This window comes from Phascolarctos cinereus, unplaced genomic scaffold, assembly GCF_003287225.1.
Source record: "Phascolarctos cinereus isolate Bilbo 61053 unplaced genomic scaffold, phaCin_HiC Scaffold_2;HRSCAF=192, whole genome shotgun sequence".
NCBI lineage: Eukaryota > Metazoa > Chordata > Mammalia > Diprotodontia > Phascolarctidae > Phascolarctos > Phascolarctos cinereus.
Window position 1 is genome coordinate 225,752,063 of NW_027555625.1, and position 18,032 is coordinate 225,770,094.

At 35.7% G+C, this 18,032-nt stretch overlaps 1 protein-coding gene across 1 annotated transcript in view; it reads right to left on the reverse strand.

The window, feature by feature from the left end:
- Window positions 1–18,032, reverse strand: part of FAM178B (family with sequence similarity 178 member B) — a 169,347-nt gene that overhangs the window by 131,736 nt on the left and 19,579 nt on the right. The window contains exon 2 of the mRNA XM_020984025.2: window positions 8,397–8,541. The gene's annotated coding sequence lies outside the window, so the exon portion shown is untranslated. The remainder of the gene's footprint in view (window positions 1–8,396; window positions 8,542–18,032) is intronic.

Genomic DNA, 18,032 nt, shown 5'->3' on the forward strand with positions numbered 1-18,032 from the left:
CAGATCAAAGGGAAATAATTTAAGAATCATTGAACAACCCGAAGGTCATGAACAAAAAAGAACTTAGACATCATATTTCAAGAAATCTTAAATTAAAACTGCTCAGATATCTCAGGACCAGGAAGCAAAGTAGAAATTAAAATGATCTATCAGTCACATTGTGAAAGAAACCCCAAAATGAACACTTCCAGGAATATTGTAGTAAAAATCCAGAGCGGCCAGGTCAAAGAAAAAAATACTACAGGTAGTCGGAAAAAAGAATTCAAGTACCAAGGAGCCACAATCAGGGTCATACAATATTTAGCAGCCACCACAATAAAGTCTCTGGAGAACGTAGAATATGATATTCCAGAAGGCAAAGGATCTAGGCTTACAACCAAGAATAACCTATTCAGCAAAGCTGAGTATAATTCTATAAGGGGAAAAAATGGATTTTTAACAAAATAGGAAATTTCCAAGCATTCCTGGTGAAAAGACCAGAGATGAGTAGAAAATCTAATACGTAAACATAGGAGTCAAGAGAATGAGTGATTTCTTAGTTGCCAAATCCAATGGCCTTTTCTTAATCCTCTTTCTTCTTGACCTCATTACAGTCTGACATTCTCTCCTCTTTTCTCAGGGTCTTTGGGTCACCACTCTCAAGGTAAACATTAGTGAGAAATCATAGGGGACTAAATAATATTAAAATATTTACATGCTTATGTGGGGAAATGATACATGTAGCCCCTCAAAATTTTATCATCACTGAAAATCATAGAGAGAGTCTAATTAGATAGAGGGCTTGGTTATGATTCTGTTGTGTTTACATGATCTCAAAAGAAGAATGGAACAGGAGTTGGTGGGAGGGACAAAAAGAATGGGAGTAATTATCTCACATAAATGGGGTGGATAAAGAGAAGTTCCTACAAGAAGGAGGGCATAGTCAGGGGAGGGGACAGAAAACACTTGAACCTCACTCTCATCTGAACTGGTTAAAAAAGGAAAGAATATATGTGCACATAAGGGAAAGGGCAGGGGGCAGGGTTGGGAATAAGAGAAAGGTATTAGTATTAGTTGGAAAGTATTAACCAGAATTAAAACAAACTCTTAAAGAGGAGACAGGGGAAAAGAAGAAAAGAATAAGTATAAGAATTAGAATGGAAGAAAATACACAGTTAGCAATCATAACTATGAATGTGAATAGGATTAACTGATCCATAAAATGGAATAGGATAGCAGAAAGGATTAGAAACCACAATTCAACAATACATTGGGTTATTTTTATTCTTTTTAAAAAATTATTGATTTTTCATTATTGATTAGAGAAATGCAAATCAAAACAACTCTGAGGTACCACTTCACACCTATCAGATTGGCCAACATGACAAAACAGGAAAATGATAAATGTTGGAGAGGATGTGGGAAAATTGGAACGCTAATACATTGTTGCTGGAGTTGTGAAATAATCCAACCATTTTGGAGAACAACTTGGAACTATGCCCAAAGGGCTACAAAAATGTGCATACCCTTTGATCCAGCAATAGCACTTCTAGGGCTATATCCCAAAGAGATCAAACAAATGGGAAAAGGACCCACATGTACAAAAATATTCATAGCAGCTCTTTTTGCGGTGGCAAAGAATTGGAAATTGAGAGGATGCCCATCCATTGGGGAATGGCTGAGCAAGTTGCGGTATATGAATGTAATGGAATACTATTGTGCTGTAAGAAATGATGAACAGGCTGACTTCAGAAAAACCTGGAAAGACTTATATGGTCTGATGCTGAGTGAAGTGAGCAGAACCAAGAGGACTTTGTACACAATAACAGCCACGTTATGAGGTGGCTAATATTGTTAAACTGGACCCTTCTCAGCATTATAAGGATCTAAGACACTTCCAGAGGCCTCGGGATGGAAAATGCTGTCCACATCCAAAGAAAGAACTGTGGAAGTCGAATCACTATCACTTATTTTTACCCTCTGTTGAGTTTTGTTTCATCTTTCTGAGGGTTCCTCCTATTGGTTTTAATTTTTACTTACAACTTCACTAATGTGAAAATATGTTTAATGGGTATGTAAATGTAAAGCCTATATCAGATTGTGCGCCGTCGTGGTGGTGGGGGAAGTAGGAGCAGAAAAATTTTCAACTCAAAAGCATATGGAAGTGATTGTTGATAAATCAAAATAAATTAATAAATTTTTTTAAAAATTATTGATTTTTAATGTTCTTTTAAAACATATCCTGAGTTCCAAATTCTCTCCTCTTCCTCATTCATTTAGAAAGCAAACAATACATTAATTATACATGTGAAATCATGCAGAAACATATTTCCATATTAGCCATGTTGAAAATAACAAGAAAAATAAAGTGAAAAAATTATACTTCAATTTGCACTCAGAGTTCATCAGTTCTTTCTCTGGAGGTGGAGAGCATTTTTCATCACGAGTCCTTTGTAATTGTCTTGGATCATTGTATTGATCAGAGTAGCTAAGTTGTTCACTGTTGATTATTGTTTCAATATTGCTGTTACAGTGTACATTGATCTCTTGCCAACAATATATTGTTTACAAGAAACATGTAGAAACAGAAAAATACACACAGAGTTAAAATAAAGGGCTGGAGCAGAATCTACTATACTTCAGCTGAAATAAAAAAGCAGGGACAGTAATTATGATCTCAGACAAACCAAATTTTTAAAAAATAGACCTAACTGAAAGAGATAGGCAGGAACACTACATTTTGCTAAAAGGTACCATATACAATTAATTGATATCAATGCACAACATATATGCACCTTGACTATAGATGTATAACCTATGTCAAATTGTTTGCCTTCTTAATGGAGGGGAGGAGGAGGGAGTGAGATAATTTGGAACCCAAAATTTGAAAAAAAAAATAAGCATGTTTGAATTGTTTTTACATGTAATTGGGAAAAAATAAATATTAAAAAAGATTTTTTAAAAAATATATATGCATCTAATACATTGTTGGTGGAGTTGTGAAATGATCCAACCATTTTGGAGAACAATTTGGAACTATGCCCAAAGGGCTACAAAAATGTGCATACCCTTTGATCCAGCAATAACACTTCTAGGGCTATATCCCAAAGAGATCAAACAAATGGGAAAAGGACCCACATGTACAAAAATATTCATAGCAGCTCTTTTTGTGGTGGCAAAGAATTGGAAATTGAGAGGATGCCCATCCATTGGGGAATGGCTGAGCAAGTTGTGGTATATGAATGTAATGGAATACTATTGTTCTATAAGAAATGATGAACAGGCTGACTTCAGAAAAACCTGGGAAGACTTGTATGGTCTGATGCTGAGTGAAGTGAGCAGAATCCAAAGGACTTTGTATACAATAACAGCCACGTCATGCAATGACTAAGAATGTTAAACTGGACCCTTCTCAGCATTACAAGGATCTAAGACATCTCCAGAGGCCTCGGGATGGAAAATGCTGTCCACATCCAAAGAAAGAACTATGGAAGTTGAATCGCTCTCACTTATTTTTACCTTCTGTTGAATTTTGTTTCATCTTTCTGATGGTTCCTCCTATTGGTTTTAATTTTTACTTACAACTTCACTAATGTGAAAATATGTTTAATGGGTATGTAAATGTAAAGCCTATGTCAGATTGTGCGCCGTCTTGGGGGGGGGGGGAAAAAGGGAGAAAAAATTTTCAACTCAAAAGCATATGAAAAAAAAATTTTAAAAATTAAATTAAATTTAAAAAAAAGAAAGAAATCTAAAATATATATGCATCCAATGGCATAGCATCTAAATTCTTAAAGGAAAAGTAAAATGAAAGTAAAAGTAAAAATCAAAACAAAAAATATACAACAAAGAAATTAAAGAGCTGAATAAAATTTTAGAAAAGTTAGATATGATAACTCTCTGGAGAATAGTGAATGGGAATAGAAAGGAGTATACTTATTTCTTAGAAGTGCATGGTACAACCACAAAAACTGACCATGTATTAGGGCATAAGAACCTCACAAACAAATGCAAAAAAGAAGATATATGAAATACATATTTTACTGACCATAATGCAATAAAATTACATTCAGTAAAGAGCATTTGAAGCAAAGCTTAAAAATTAATTGGAAACTAAATAATTTAGTTCTAAAAAATATGTAGGTCAAAGAACAAATTATGGAAACAATCAATAATTTCACTAAAGATAATAACAGTGATGAGACAATACAGCAAAATTTGTGGGATTCAGTTAAAGCAGTAATTAGAGGAAATTTTATATCTCTAAATTCATTTATCTCTCTTTTTGACCCCTTAAAATCTGGTTTCTGGCATTATCATTCCACTAAAACTTCTCTCTCCAAAGTTACTAGTGATTTCTTAGTTGCCAAATCCAATGGCATTTTCTTATTCTCCTTGACCTCACTACAGTCTTTTGACACTGAAAATCACTCCTCCTTTCTCAGGGTCTTTGGGTCACCACTCTGTCTCGGTTTTCTTCATGCTATATGACCACTTTTTTTCCCCAGTCGTCTTTGTTGGATCCTCATCTAAATTATGCCCTATAAGCATAGGTGTCCCACAGGATTCTGTCCTGGTACCTCTTCTCTTCCTCTATATTTCACTTGGCATTCTCATTCAGCTCCCATGGATTTAATTACCATCTTTATGCCAAAGATTCTCTGATATTGTCCCAGCTTTTCTGTTGATCTCTAATCTCACATCTCCAGCTGCCTTTCAGATATCTCTCAAACTGGATGCTCAGTAGACATTTTAAACTCAACATGTCCAAAATAAAACTCATTATCTTTTGCCCTAAACCTTCCTCCATCACCACCACTTTTCTGTATTAATAGAGAGGAATACTAACCTCACAGTCCCTCAGGTTCACAATCTAGGACACATCCTTGACTCTTCACTGTCTCTCACCCCTCATATCCAATCTATTGCCAAAGCCTGTCAATTTCCACTTTGCAAAATCACTCAAATATGTCCTCTTGTCTCTGACACTGCCATGACTCTGATGCAGGCCTTCATCATCTTATGCCTGAAATACTGCAATAATCTGCTGGTGGGTCTGCTCGCCTCAAGTCTCTTCTATTCATCCACTAAAGAGATTTTCCTAAAGCACAGGTCAGACCACGTCACTTTTTCTCCCCTATTCAATAAACTCCAATGGCTCCCTGCTGCCTCTAGGATCAAATACAAAATCCTCTGTTTGGCATTCAAAGCTCTTTATAACCTATCCCCCTTCTACCTCTCCAGTTTTCTTACATCTTATTCCCCAATATATATATATATATATTTTTTTTCAGTTCTTAAATGTATTTACTAAGCTTCTACTGTGTACTAGACACTGTCAGTACAAAGAAAGGTAGAAAACTGTCCAGCCTCTCATGAAGCTTACAATTAAATGGGGAAGACATCATGAAAACAACTATGTACAAACAAGATACATACTGTCAATCTCTGTAAGAAGGCATTAAGATGAAAAGGGACCAGGAAAATCTTCAGAAAGTGGGATTTTAGCTGAGGCCCAAAGAAACCAGAGGGTGGAGTATTCCAAGCATGGGGGACAGAGAGCAAAAAGTCTGGAGGTAGTGTTTTATGTGAGGAGAAACAGTGACAGATATGATGAGGGTGAAATTGATGGGCCTTAACATCAGATTGGATATGGTGGAGAGAGATAGGAGTGGAAGATGACACCTAGGTTGTGAACCTAGGTGACTGGTAGGAGGTTGGTGTCCTCTACAGTAATAGGAAATTTAGGAAGGGGGGGGGTGGGGGGCTAGTGGTGGGGAAATGAGTTCTGTTGTGGACACATTGAATTTAAGATATCTATGGGATGGATGTCTAATAGGTATTAGAAATATGAGTCTGTAGGTTAGAAAACAGTTTAGGGCTAGATAAATACATCTGAGAAACGTCAACCTAGAGATAATTGAATCCATGGGAGCTGATAAGATCACCAAGTGAAATTGTATTGAGGGAGAAGAGAATTTGGCCCAGGATAATGCTTTTCTTGGGGGGCTTGGGGCGTGTACCTATGGTTAGCAGGTTTGATCTGGATGAAGATCCAGCAAAGGAGCCTGAGGAAATTCAGTCAGACAGATAAGTGGACAACCAGGAGACAACAATGTCACAAAAACCTCATTCTAAAGTGATCAGAACAACTAGTTTGGGAGAGGCCGGTTTTTGTGGGGAATTTCATTGTAAGGAGTTTGGTGCCTTTTGGGGAGGATTTAATCCTTGTTGCATCTTGGATGAGATCTTCATTCAGTCCACTCAGCAAACATATTCATTCAATGCTTCTTCAATTAAATTTAATAAGAATATATTAAAACTACCTGCTGTGTTCAAGACCCTGTGTTAGGACTAGTGATCCTGAGCAAGTCATGTAGTGGCCTTGATGAGGTCTAGAGGTTAGGGGTCCTGGAATCCCAAAATCACAACACATGAGTCCTGACCAAAAGAATTTGACCCAAGCCTTCTTTCATCCAAAAACAAGATTTATTAAAGATTCACCATCTTAGCTAGACTCTTGAGAAATCTGAGCATCTGTGAGCTGTTGGCTAGATTATGAAAATCTGAGCAGTGGCCAGATTATAAGAATCCTAGCCCCCAATATATATATTTTGATCAGTGATATTGGCCTTACTGTTTCACGAACAAGACATTCCATCTCCTGGCTTTGGCCACTTTCTCTGGCTGCCCCCATTCCTGAACACTGTCCCTCCTCAAATCCACTTACAGGCTTCTCTGGTTTTCTTTAAGTCCCAACCAAAGTCCCATTTTTTACAAAAAGGTTTTTCCAACCCTTCTTAATTCTGGTGCCTTTCTTTTGTTAATTTTATTTCCCATTATCCTGTATATAGTTTGTAGGTAGATATTTGTCTATACATTGTCTACCCCTTATATTGTGAGCTCCTTGAGAGCAGGAACTGAATTTTGCCTCTTTTTGTATCCCTAGCACTTAACACAGTGCTTGGCACATAGTAGGCACTTAATCAGTGTTTATTGACTGATTTATTATCCATGAAAGAGAATGAACAGATCAACAAATTGGGTATGCTATTAAATTTGTGGTGTCACTATGTTTTCAACATTCCATTTAAAATGCTGGTATTGGCCTTATACCATACAGCACATAAATCAAAATGTATATACAAAAAAAATTGTCAACAAATTAGAAGAGAGGCAAATCATTTTATATATATGTATATATATATATATATGTATGTATGTACACACACACACACACACACACACAGAGTAGGTAGGTGATATATTCTTAACCAAACAAGGGAGGGAAGCATTACAAAAGATAAAGTAGATAATTTTGATTGCATGAAATTGACAAGTTTTTGCACAAAAATATTAATCAATGCAAGATAAAAAGGGAAGAAGTCAAACAGTGAAGAAGAAAAAGAAAAAAGGAGGAAGGAAGGAAGGAAGGAAGGAAGGAAGGAAGGAAGGAAAGGAAAGGAAAGGAAAGGAAAGGAAAGGAAAGGAAAGGAAAGGAAAGGAAAGGAAAGGAAAGGAAAGGAAAGGAAAGGAAAGGAAAAAAAATTTGTATCAAATTTATTCCAAAGAGTTTGATATCCAAGATATATAGAAAACCAATAGAAATTTATAAGGCTAAAAATCATTTCCCAAATAGAGAATGCACACAATCAAACAATACACACAGTTCTCAAAAGAAGAATTGCAAACTATTGTTTACAATTGTAAACTATTAACGACCATATGAAAGAAGGCTTTAAATCACAAGAAATGCAATTCAAAACAACCTTGAGGTTTCACCTTACCTAGCAAATGGACAAGATGATGAAAGATGATAGTCAATGTTGTGGATGGTTATGGAAAAATAGGCATGCTAATATATTGTTGGTGTAGCTGTAAATTAGTACAATCATCTCAAAAAGCAATTTGATATTATGTAAATAAAGTTATTAAAATGTCCATATCCTTTGACTCAGAGATTCCACCTCTAAGCATGGTCATTGACAAAAAGAAAGGCCCTAAATACACCAAAATATTTATAGGGGCACTTTTTTTGGTAGCAAAGAACTCAAAACAAAAACAAAGAAGATTCCCATCAGTGGGGAAATGGCTAACCAAAATGGACTGTATCTACATGTGTGTGTGTGTGTGTGTACATACATACATACATACATATATACATATATATAAAATGATTTGCCTCTCTTCTAATTCGTTGACAAATTTTTTTTGTATATGGAATACTAACAAATAAAAATAAAAAGACTGGGTCTCCCTATCTAACCAAGGCTGGAAATGTAGGGACTATTTGCAAGCCCAATCCCACTACTGATGGGCATACAACCTCTGACCTGCTCCATTTCCAACCTAGATCAGCTCACCCTTCCCTAGACAACCTGACACCTCTGCCCACCCCCCACCTTTCCCAAACTCACCATATTGATGAAGGACTTAACGCAGACATCCAATTGGGCTTAGCCTATTGCACCTCTGAACTTCCAAACTCAAGGGATCTGCCAGCCTCAAACACATGGATAGAAGGGCAGGTGTGGACCACCAATATAACAGAATATAAATGTGCTATAAGAAATGATAAATATGATGAATACATAGAAGCATGGAAATACCTATGTGAGCTAACACAAAGTGAATCAAACAAAGCCAAGAAAACAATAAACACAACTCTACCAATATAAATGGAAAGAACCGTTACCACAAAATAATCAAAGAAGAATGTTGCAAAATGACAAAAAAACAAGCAAGGACGGGAGAAGATGCTTCCCTGCACTCTTTGCAGAGGTAAGGGAGTCCACAGGTATAAAATATTGCATAAATTTTAAGATTTTTTTTTAGATGTACTGATTGATTTTGCTGGGGTTTTTTTCTTTTTCTCTTCTTTAAAAGAAATTTTTGTTGTATGATATGGTTCTCTTGGGGGAGGAATACAGAGAAAAATTTAGGCTGAGTAAAAACAAAATTGTTTAATATTAGTGTTGAGTTTAATCTGCCTGAATCAATTAATAAGCATTAACTAAATGTCTATTATGTGCTAGGCACTATAACTGAGGATACAAAGACAAAAATGAAACAGCCCCTGCCCTTAAGGAGCTTATATTCTATAGGGAGAGATAACATGAACATATATAAGTATATATAATGCAAAGTTGTAGAGGAGATGAGGCACTGCTAACTAGGTAAGGTCAGGAAAGGCCTAATCTAGGAAGCGGTATTTAAACTGAGTTTTGAGGGGAGAGAGAGAGAGAGAGAGAGAGAGAGACAAAGAGAGAGAGAGAGACAAAGAGGCAGAGGTAAAAAGGGATTACTTTCTAGGCGTGGGGGATAACATGTGCAAAGTAATGAGAATGGAAGATGGGTGTCAAAAGTGTGAAGAAAGGCAAGAAAACAAATTTGTATGGAATAAAGTGTGTGAAATAGAATAATGGGTCTGGAAAGGGAGGTTGGAGCCAGATTGTGAAGGCCTTTAAATATCAGAGAGCAGTTTATATTTGATCTTAAATGGAGCAGGGTACTGCAAGAGGGGTTCCTCCAGCGATTTATTAAAGAGGGGAGTGACAAGGTCAAAGCTGGGCTTTAGGAATTTCACTTTGGCATCAGTGTAGAGATTGGGTCACAGAGCGGGGAAACTAGAGCCAGGGAAAACGATTATTCTATTTAACTAATCTAGATAAGAGGTGATGAGGCATGAATCCCATGTAAGTGAAGAGAAGGGTATAGTAGTAAGAGATGTTGTGGAGACAGAACTGACAAATAAGAACTTGGCAAGATTGGGTCTATTGGGTGAAAGAGCGTGAGGAGTGGAAGAACACTTCTAGGATGTGAATCTTTAAGGCAGTAAAAATATGATAGTCTCTCCTTCCAAATACAACTTCTTTATCTGTTAACTCTCACCTCCTCTCCTCCTTACCCACTCAATATACACTTTATCCTCAGCAAGAACTAAAATTTTCAAGCCTTCCCAATTCCCCCAGTCCATTAGTTCTGTCTGGCTACACTCAACTCCCTGGATAAATACTACCCTCATCTCTACTTACCTATATCAACCCATTGTCATTAAGCCTTCTCTCTTTCTCTATGTGACCACCCCATCCTAGTCTGGCTTCTTCTCTGAGCTCCCTCCTCAGGGAGTATGTATGTGTGTATGTATGTATGTGTATATATACCCATATATATATATGTAGCTATAGATAACACATGCACGCATATGTGTATCTATACCTGTATACATGTATATAGAAAGAGGGCTGTCATCATTACTATTCATTTAATATTCATTGAAACAGATTGGCAAAGTAGACAAAAAGAGAAAATGACAATTGTTGAGGGAACTGTTGGAAAACTGATACATCAATGCAGTGCTAGTATTGCTATGAATTGGTCCGGCCATTCTAGAAAGCAATTTGGAACTATGCCCCCAAAGCTGCTACGCTATGCATGTCCACTGACCCAGGAATAATCACCAGTAGGCCAATACCCCCAAAGAGATCAAAGGTCTTATAGGCACTAAAATATGTGTAGCTGCTCTTCTTTGTGGTAACAAGGAACTGGAAACTAAGAGGGTATCCAATAATTGGGGAACAACTGAACAAATTATGGTATATACATTATGGTACATATGGTATGTAAATAGGATGGAACGCTACTGTGCCGAAATAAATGATGAAAGGGATCGTTTCAAAGAAACTGGGAAGACTTGCACGAACTAATGCAGAGTAAAACAAGTAGAACCAGAAAAACTAGCAATACCCTAATAACGTTGTTATTAGATTGATTCCCACCTCCAGACAAAGAGGTAATGGACTATATCTACAGAATGAGACACATTTTTTTGATCATGGCCAATACAGGAACTTGGATATTTGGATATGGATATAGATATTTATCTTAAGGGTTTCTTTTCTTTTTTATTTGGGGAGAGAGTAAAAGGGAAAGAAAATAAATGCCTATTAATTGAAAAAAATAAATAAAAACAAAGAAATGCTGTGCATGCTGTTAATATATAATGTTTATATGCATGCATATATACATATATACATAACAGTGCCTAGAACAGTAAGCACTTAGTAAATGCTTGCTGACAGACTGCCCCTACTTTATGTGGTAGGCATAGTGGGAGATAAAGGAATATAAACACTCTTCCAATCTTAGAAGCTTCTGGAGAAGCAGAACATATACATCAGTGAGCCTGAGTTTGAAACATGGCTCTCCCATTTACTACCTGTGCAACTGTGGCCAGGTCATTTAATCTCTTTGGGACCTAAAAGTTTTTATCTCATCTGTAAAGTGAATGTGTTGGCTTAAATAGTCCTTTCTAGTGTTGTGGGAGAAATACCTCCTCTTTGAGTTCATGTGGTAGCTTACTGCTGCTGAATAAATTTACTACAAAGCAGAAATTAAAGAAGTTTTATAGAGACCTAGGTTTTATTACGCTTAAGCACAGGTTCAAGATTCAGAAAAATAACTCTGAACCAAGATTGCAGTTTATAGAGGAAAATTACATTAGAGAGATCAAGAAATATTTTTTAAATATTTATTTCCACTTCCAAATTCCTTCCTTCCATCCCGACTCTCCCCCATCCATTGAGAAGGCAAGAAATATGATTCCTATTATACATAAGAAGTCATATAAAACATATCCACATTAGCCATGTTACAAAAAAGCAGAACCAAGAAAAAGAAAGAAAGTGAAAGAAAATATGCTTTCTCTTTGAAGGTAGATAACATTTGCATCATGAGTCCTTTGGTATTGCTGTGGATCATAAATAATTACTTAACATATAAGAATAATCTTTATGGCCTCTTAGGCCATAAAGGTCACACAAGCATAGTCAAACAGATTCATTATCTCATGTTTCCTTCAAGTAAGGTTGAACAAACTAAATTAGAACAAATTGGTAAACAGACTAAGTTATAGATTTAAACGCTGAGTTTGCAAAATACTACATTTACAAGACTACAAGGCTACATTTTAAAGAAGTCACAACGTGTTAATTGAGAGGAGAAGATTTACATGTGACAAAGATAACCAAAAGTTTGGTCAGGGAAATTTTTCCACAACTAAAATCTTTTTAGGAGGTTTTAAAGATGCTGTATTACCTTCTTCCTCTCATTTGGTTTCTTATCCTAGCAATGTCAGAAATCTTCCCTTAATACTATCATTCCATGAGTCAGTTTTGTTTTTTGCTTTTTGTTTTTTAGCCAGGTGAGGTTAATATTAACAGAAAACGGGCTTCAGTTAATCAAAATGTTCCAGGAGGAATAACATAATAAAATAGTATGAAAGGAAAATGAAAAATTCTCCTCACAGTTTCCCCCACTTTGATCATAGAGAGGTCTGCAATACTTCTCACTTATAAATTGGTGTGTCCACATTAGAATTTGGGCATGCATACCTGCCTCTGCAGGCAAACATAAGCAACAAGGAACACCAAAGCAAAAATAATATAATCATCATCATCAACATTAAATAACATGATTTCCTTGATCCAACTTGTTCCTGGTAACCCACTCCAAATATCCAATTAATCAACATATTTAATCTTGAGTCTTACTCGTCTCAGGTCACCATCTGATCTTGGGAAACATTTTCCCTTGGAAATTCTGGAATAAGTCTTATTCCCACAGCTGTTCTAGGGAGATGTTCCTTCCAGCAGATTCATTTCCCTGTTCCAAGTCAACTGCATTACCCTAGGTAATGCGGCTAAAACCTTCTAATTAATACAATTTAGTAAAGCCTAATATAAGCTCTTAAATTTGGTTCTTCCAGTAACTAGTTCATGTGGTGAAAAACAGTTCAAATCTTGTGGAGCTAACCTTATAAACAACAGAGCTATAAGAAGAGCATCAAATCAGGAACCCATAATTCACCTCAAAGTTCAGAGAATTTCAATTTTTACATATTTCTTGCTCCTTCTGTCTTTACCTGAAGCCTGTACACAATACGTATAATGCTTTCTACAGACTGACTCTGGTAGGCAGTTCAGTGGATAGAGAGCCTAGAGTCAGGAAGATGAGTCTTCCTAAGTTCAAATCTGGCTTCAAACACTAACTGTGTGACCCTGGTCAAGTCACTTAACCCTGTTTGCCTCAGTTTCCTCATCTGCAAATTGAGTTGGAGAAGGAAATGGCAAACCACTTCAGTATCTTTGCCAAGAAAACCCCAAATGGGGTCCCAAAGAGTTGGATATGACTCAACAACAAGAATAGGTTGAAGGAGGAATCTTTAAAAGCATCCATGAGGACCTAACCTTGTAAAACGAGCCTTTTTGTCTCTTAATATTATCAGATAGAGACTTCAAAACAGGAAATTAAGAAAATAGCCATATTCTGCAATTACACACATATAATGAACATATAATAGTTCAATGAAAACCCAGAAAAATGCTTACCACTGTAACCATGCTAACAGATACCGATATCTTAAGGAATTGCATATTAACCCTTAAGGCAAATATGAAATCTTTAAATTTGAGGTCTGTTGAGACTAAGTTGGCTTAACAGTGTAACTTCAATACATACTATTTCAGGTGCAATTCTATAATTTTCATAATCAGTGACCAAATAATCTATCAGATAAAAATCATTTCTTATGAAACAAATTTGTAAGCCCCCTTCACTTCAGCTGTGAGACTTCCTAGTTTCTTATTAACCACTTCAGTACTTTAGAATTTCACAACATGCTATTGGCAAATAAGAAATGACAGGCAGGAGGATTTCAGAAAATCCTGGAAAGACTTACATCAACTGATACAAAGTGAAGTGAGCAGAACATTGTACACAGTAACAGCAATATTGTACTATGATTGACTACGAATGACTTAGCTCTTCTCAACAATACAATGATCCAAGACAATTCCAAAAGACTCACAATGGAAAATGCTATCCACATCCAGAGAAAGAACTGATGGAGTCAGTTTTTACCTTCTTTTTTCTTTTTTTTTTTCTTTGGTCTGTTTCTTTTTTTCACAACATGACTAATATGGAAGTATGTTTCACATAACTGCACATATATAACCTTTATCAAATTGTTTGCCATATTAGGAAAGGAGGAGGTGAGAGAGGGAAGGAGAAAACTTGGAACTCAAAATTTTAAAAAAATGAATGTTAAAAATTGTCTTTACATGTAACTGGAAAAAATAAAATACTATTAAAAAAAAACCATGCTATCAACAAGGCTGATAAGATTTTATGACCTTGCCCAAATAGAAGATCCCAAGAAACCTGATAAGTCCCCAAAGAACTTCACAGATAAGGAGAATTTACAAAAGATCTACTGTACTTTTCCCAAACAGCAAGTTATTATTATTATTCATTTTAAAGCAAAATATACCCAATTAAATATTCAACAGTTTTTAAACATTGTGAACACATTTTCTAACAGCTTAATTCACAATTTAGTAGCATCCAGATTAGAAAAGGAATTAATTTTCTAAGTTATGGGAGAAATATCTTCTCTTTGAGTTCATGTGGTAATGTTACTGCTGCTGAATAAATCTACCACAATGTAGAAATTGTAGAAATAAAAACCTAGGTTTTATGATGCTTAAGCACAGGTTCAGAGGTAGAAAATTAACCCTGAACCAGGACTGGAGTTTCTGACAAGCTTTTATAGAAGAAATTACATCCAACAGAGAAATAAATTATTTTACACACTGCAATCTTGTACATTCATTTAGGCTATAAAAGTTAAAAAGACAAATTCACAATCCCACACTTCTTCAATGTCATTAAGGCTGAACAAAGTTAGAACAAATTAGTAAGTACACTAAGTTACAAATTTAAACACTGAGTTTGCAAAATCCTAACTACATGATTACATTCTAAAGACATCCCAACGGGCTATTTGGGGAGAAGGAATTTATTTACATGTCACATACACAACTAAAGCTTGGAATCAGGAAAATTCTTCCATAAATAGTTAGCTAGGGGACTCTTTCCACAAATAGTTAGCTAGGTGAATCTTTCCACAAATAACTAAATCACTTTGGGAAGCTCAAACTCCCCTTTGGCTTCTTATATAAAGGATATCAAAAAGTCTTCCTTTAGTATTATTATTACATGAGTCAAGTTTTAGCCAGATGAGGTTAATATTAACAGAAAACTGGCTTCACAGAACCAGGAGAACGTTGTACACAGTAACAGCCACAATGATTAATATTGATAGACTTAACCCTTCTCAGCAATACAAGAATCTAAGACATCTCCAAAGGCCTCATGATGGAAAATGCTATCCACATCCAAAGAAAGAACTATGGAGTTTGTATATTCTTTTTTTTTTTTTGGCAAGGCAATCAGGGTTAAGTGACTTGCCCAGGGTCACACAGCTAGTAACTGTCAAGTGTCTGAGGTCGCATTTGAACTCAGATCCTCCTGACTCTAAGGCCAGAGCCCTATCCACTGTGCCACCTAGCTGCCCCTTTTTTAAATTTTCTTTTTTCTTTTTTTAAGAACTGAATGCAGATCAAAGCATACTATTTGCTATTTTTTTTCCTTATGTTGTGTTTTGTTTCCTCTTTCTGGGGGTTCCTCCTATTGGTTCTAATTCTTACTTACAACATCACTAATGTGAAAATACGTTTAATAGGAATGTGTACGTATAGCCTATATCAGATTATGTGCTGTCTTGGGGAGGGAAGTGGGGAGGGAGGGGGAGAAAAATTTAAAACTCAAAAGCTTATGGAAGTGATTGTTGATAAATCAAAATAAATTAATTAAATTAAAAAAAAGAAAAAGAAAAAAACAAAAGAAAACACGCTCAGTTAACTAAACATTCCAGGAGGAATGATCCTAAGCCCCAAATAATAAGATCCAATAAAAGATTTTGAAAAAAAATCATAATAGTTTATAAAATTCTCATAACAAAAGGATACAATTATATCACCCTCTAGGTATCTTTTTTTTTCAAATTCACAGCATTTCTTATACAAAAAAAAAACCACAAGAAAATCTTAAAGCCTAACAATAACACAAACAATATTATGGATTTTAAAATAAAACAAAACTTATTGCCGGTCAAATAACATCAATTCAGTTGAATGCATTTCTGAATCATCTTACAAAGAAAAATACATACATCTATCTATCAATTTGGCATTCTATAGTACATGCATTCAGAGACCAATATAGAGTAGTTTTGAAGCAATTACACTTTTAATTTTTATTCATGTAGTTTCTAAACATATCTCCTTAATGTCAAATATTAAGCATATTTTACATTAACATCTGATCTACCTATGTAGAGGATAAACATCACAATTATCCTAACAGAACACATCTTACTTTAAATGAGACCACATTATAATTCAATTTTAGGACAAACTATTCAAATTCAAGAGATAAAAAACAAAATATCAAACATACACAGAAGATAGAATCACCTCATTCTACAATTTTGATACTAGCAGGAAAGCAGTCCTCATGGCTTGACTCAGCCTTCCCTTTCAAAGCCTCCAATGCACAGGAGGGCTTCAGAAGTAGAAGTCCCAGTCTTTTCAACCTTGTTGCCTGTGCCTTCATGGTTTGCCAAATTTATTATGGGAGAGTCATGTCTTTGAGTTCACGTAATAGGTTATTGCTGCCAAACACATCTATCACAATGCAGAAATTATAAAGGCAAAAACCGAGGTTTTATTATGCTTAAGCACAGGTTCAAGAATCAGAAAATAACCCTGGACCAAGACTGGAGTTTATGACAAGATTTTATAGAGAAAATTATACCAGAGAGATGGAGAAATAATTTTTTTAAATATATAACAAGTCTCTACCCACTCCAATCCATTCTCCATTCAGCTACTAAAACGATTTTCCTAAAATTCAGGTCGATTAGGTCACTGCTGCCTCCCCCCTCAATAAACTCCAGTGGTTTCCTTTTATATCAGGATCAAATACAAAAATGCTCTGTTTGGCATTCAAAGCCCTTTGTAATCTAGCCCCCTCCCACCTTTTCAGTCTTCAGTGCAGTGACACTGGGCTCCTGGCTGCTCTATGACGAGACACTCCATCTCTCAGCTTTGGATCTTTTCTTTGGTTGTCCCTGTGCCTGGAATGTTCTCCCTCCTCTGGGCCTGGAGCCACTGACCTCTCTAACTTCCTTTAAATCCCAATTAAAATCCCACCTTCTCCAGGAAGCCCTTCCTAACCCTTCTTCATTTCTGTGCTTTCCCTCTTTTAATTATTTCCTCTTTATTCTGTATATAGTTTACTTTTTATATATTTGTTTACATGTTGTTTCTCCCATTCTATTGTAAGCTCCTTGAGGGCAGGGACTATCTTTTTCCTCTTTTTGTATCCCTAGCACTTAGCACAGTGCCTGACTCGTAGTTTTTTGAATTGACCATCTTTAAGGCCTCATTGGCCATAAAGGTCACCCAGGCCTAGTTAAACAGATTCATTATCTCACACTTCCTTCACTTAAGATTGAACAAACCAGATTAAAAGAAATTGATAAACAGACTAAATTACAGATTTAACACTGAGTCTGCAAAATACTACCTTTATAAAACCACAGGGCTACATTTTAAAGAAGTCAGATGGGCTAATTGAGAGGGGAAGATTTACATGTTACATAAATAACCTAAAGCATGGTCAAGGAAATTCTTCCACAATTAAAATCTTTTGGGAGGATTTTAAAGATATTCCCTTCTCCCTCTCATTTGGTTTCTTATCTCAGGAATATCAAAAGTCTTCCCTTAATACTATTATTCCCTGAGTCAGTTTTTGTTTTGTTTTGATTTCTTGTTTTGTTTTTAGCCTTGTGAGGTTAATATTAACAGAAAGCAGGCTTTACTTAACCAAAATGTTCCAAGAGGAATGGCATAATAAAATTGAATAAAAGGAAAATGAAAGATTTCCTTCACACTAGCCCTTGAGTATATGATTCAGTATGACTCAAAAGTTTTTTAAAATACATATTTTTACTTAAAAGTATTTTTAAGTAATTAAAAATATCTAAGTATTTTTAGTTATTTATACCTCCTTTTTAAAAAAAAGTTAAGTATAGAAGACAACAGAAGGAAATGTCACAAGGCAGCTGAGTGGTCCATTATCCAGGTCAC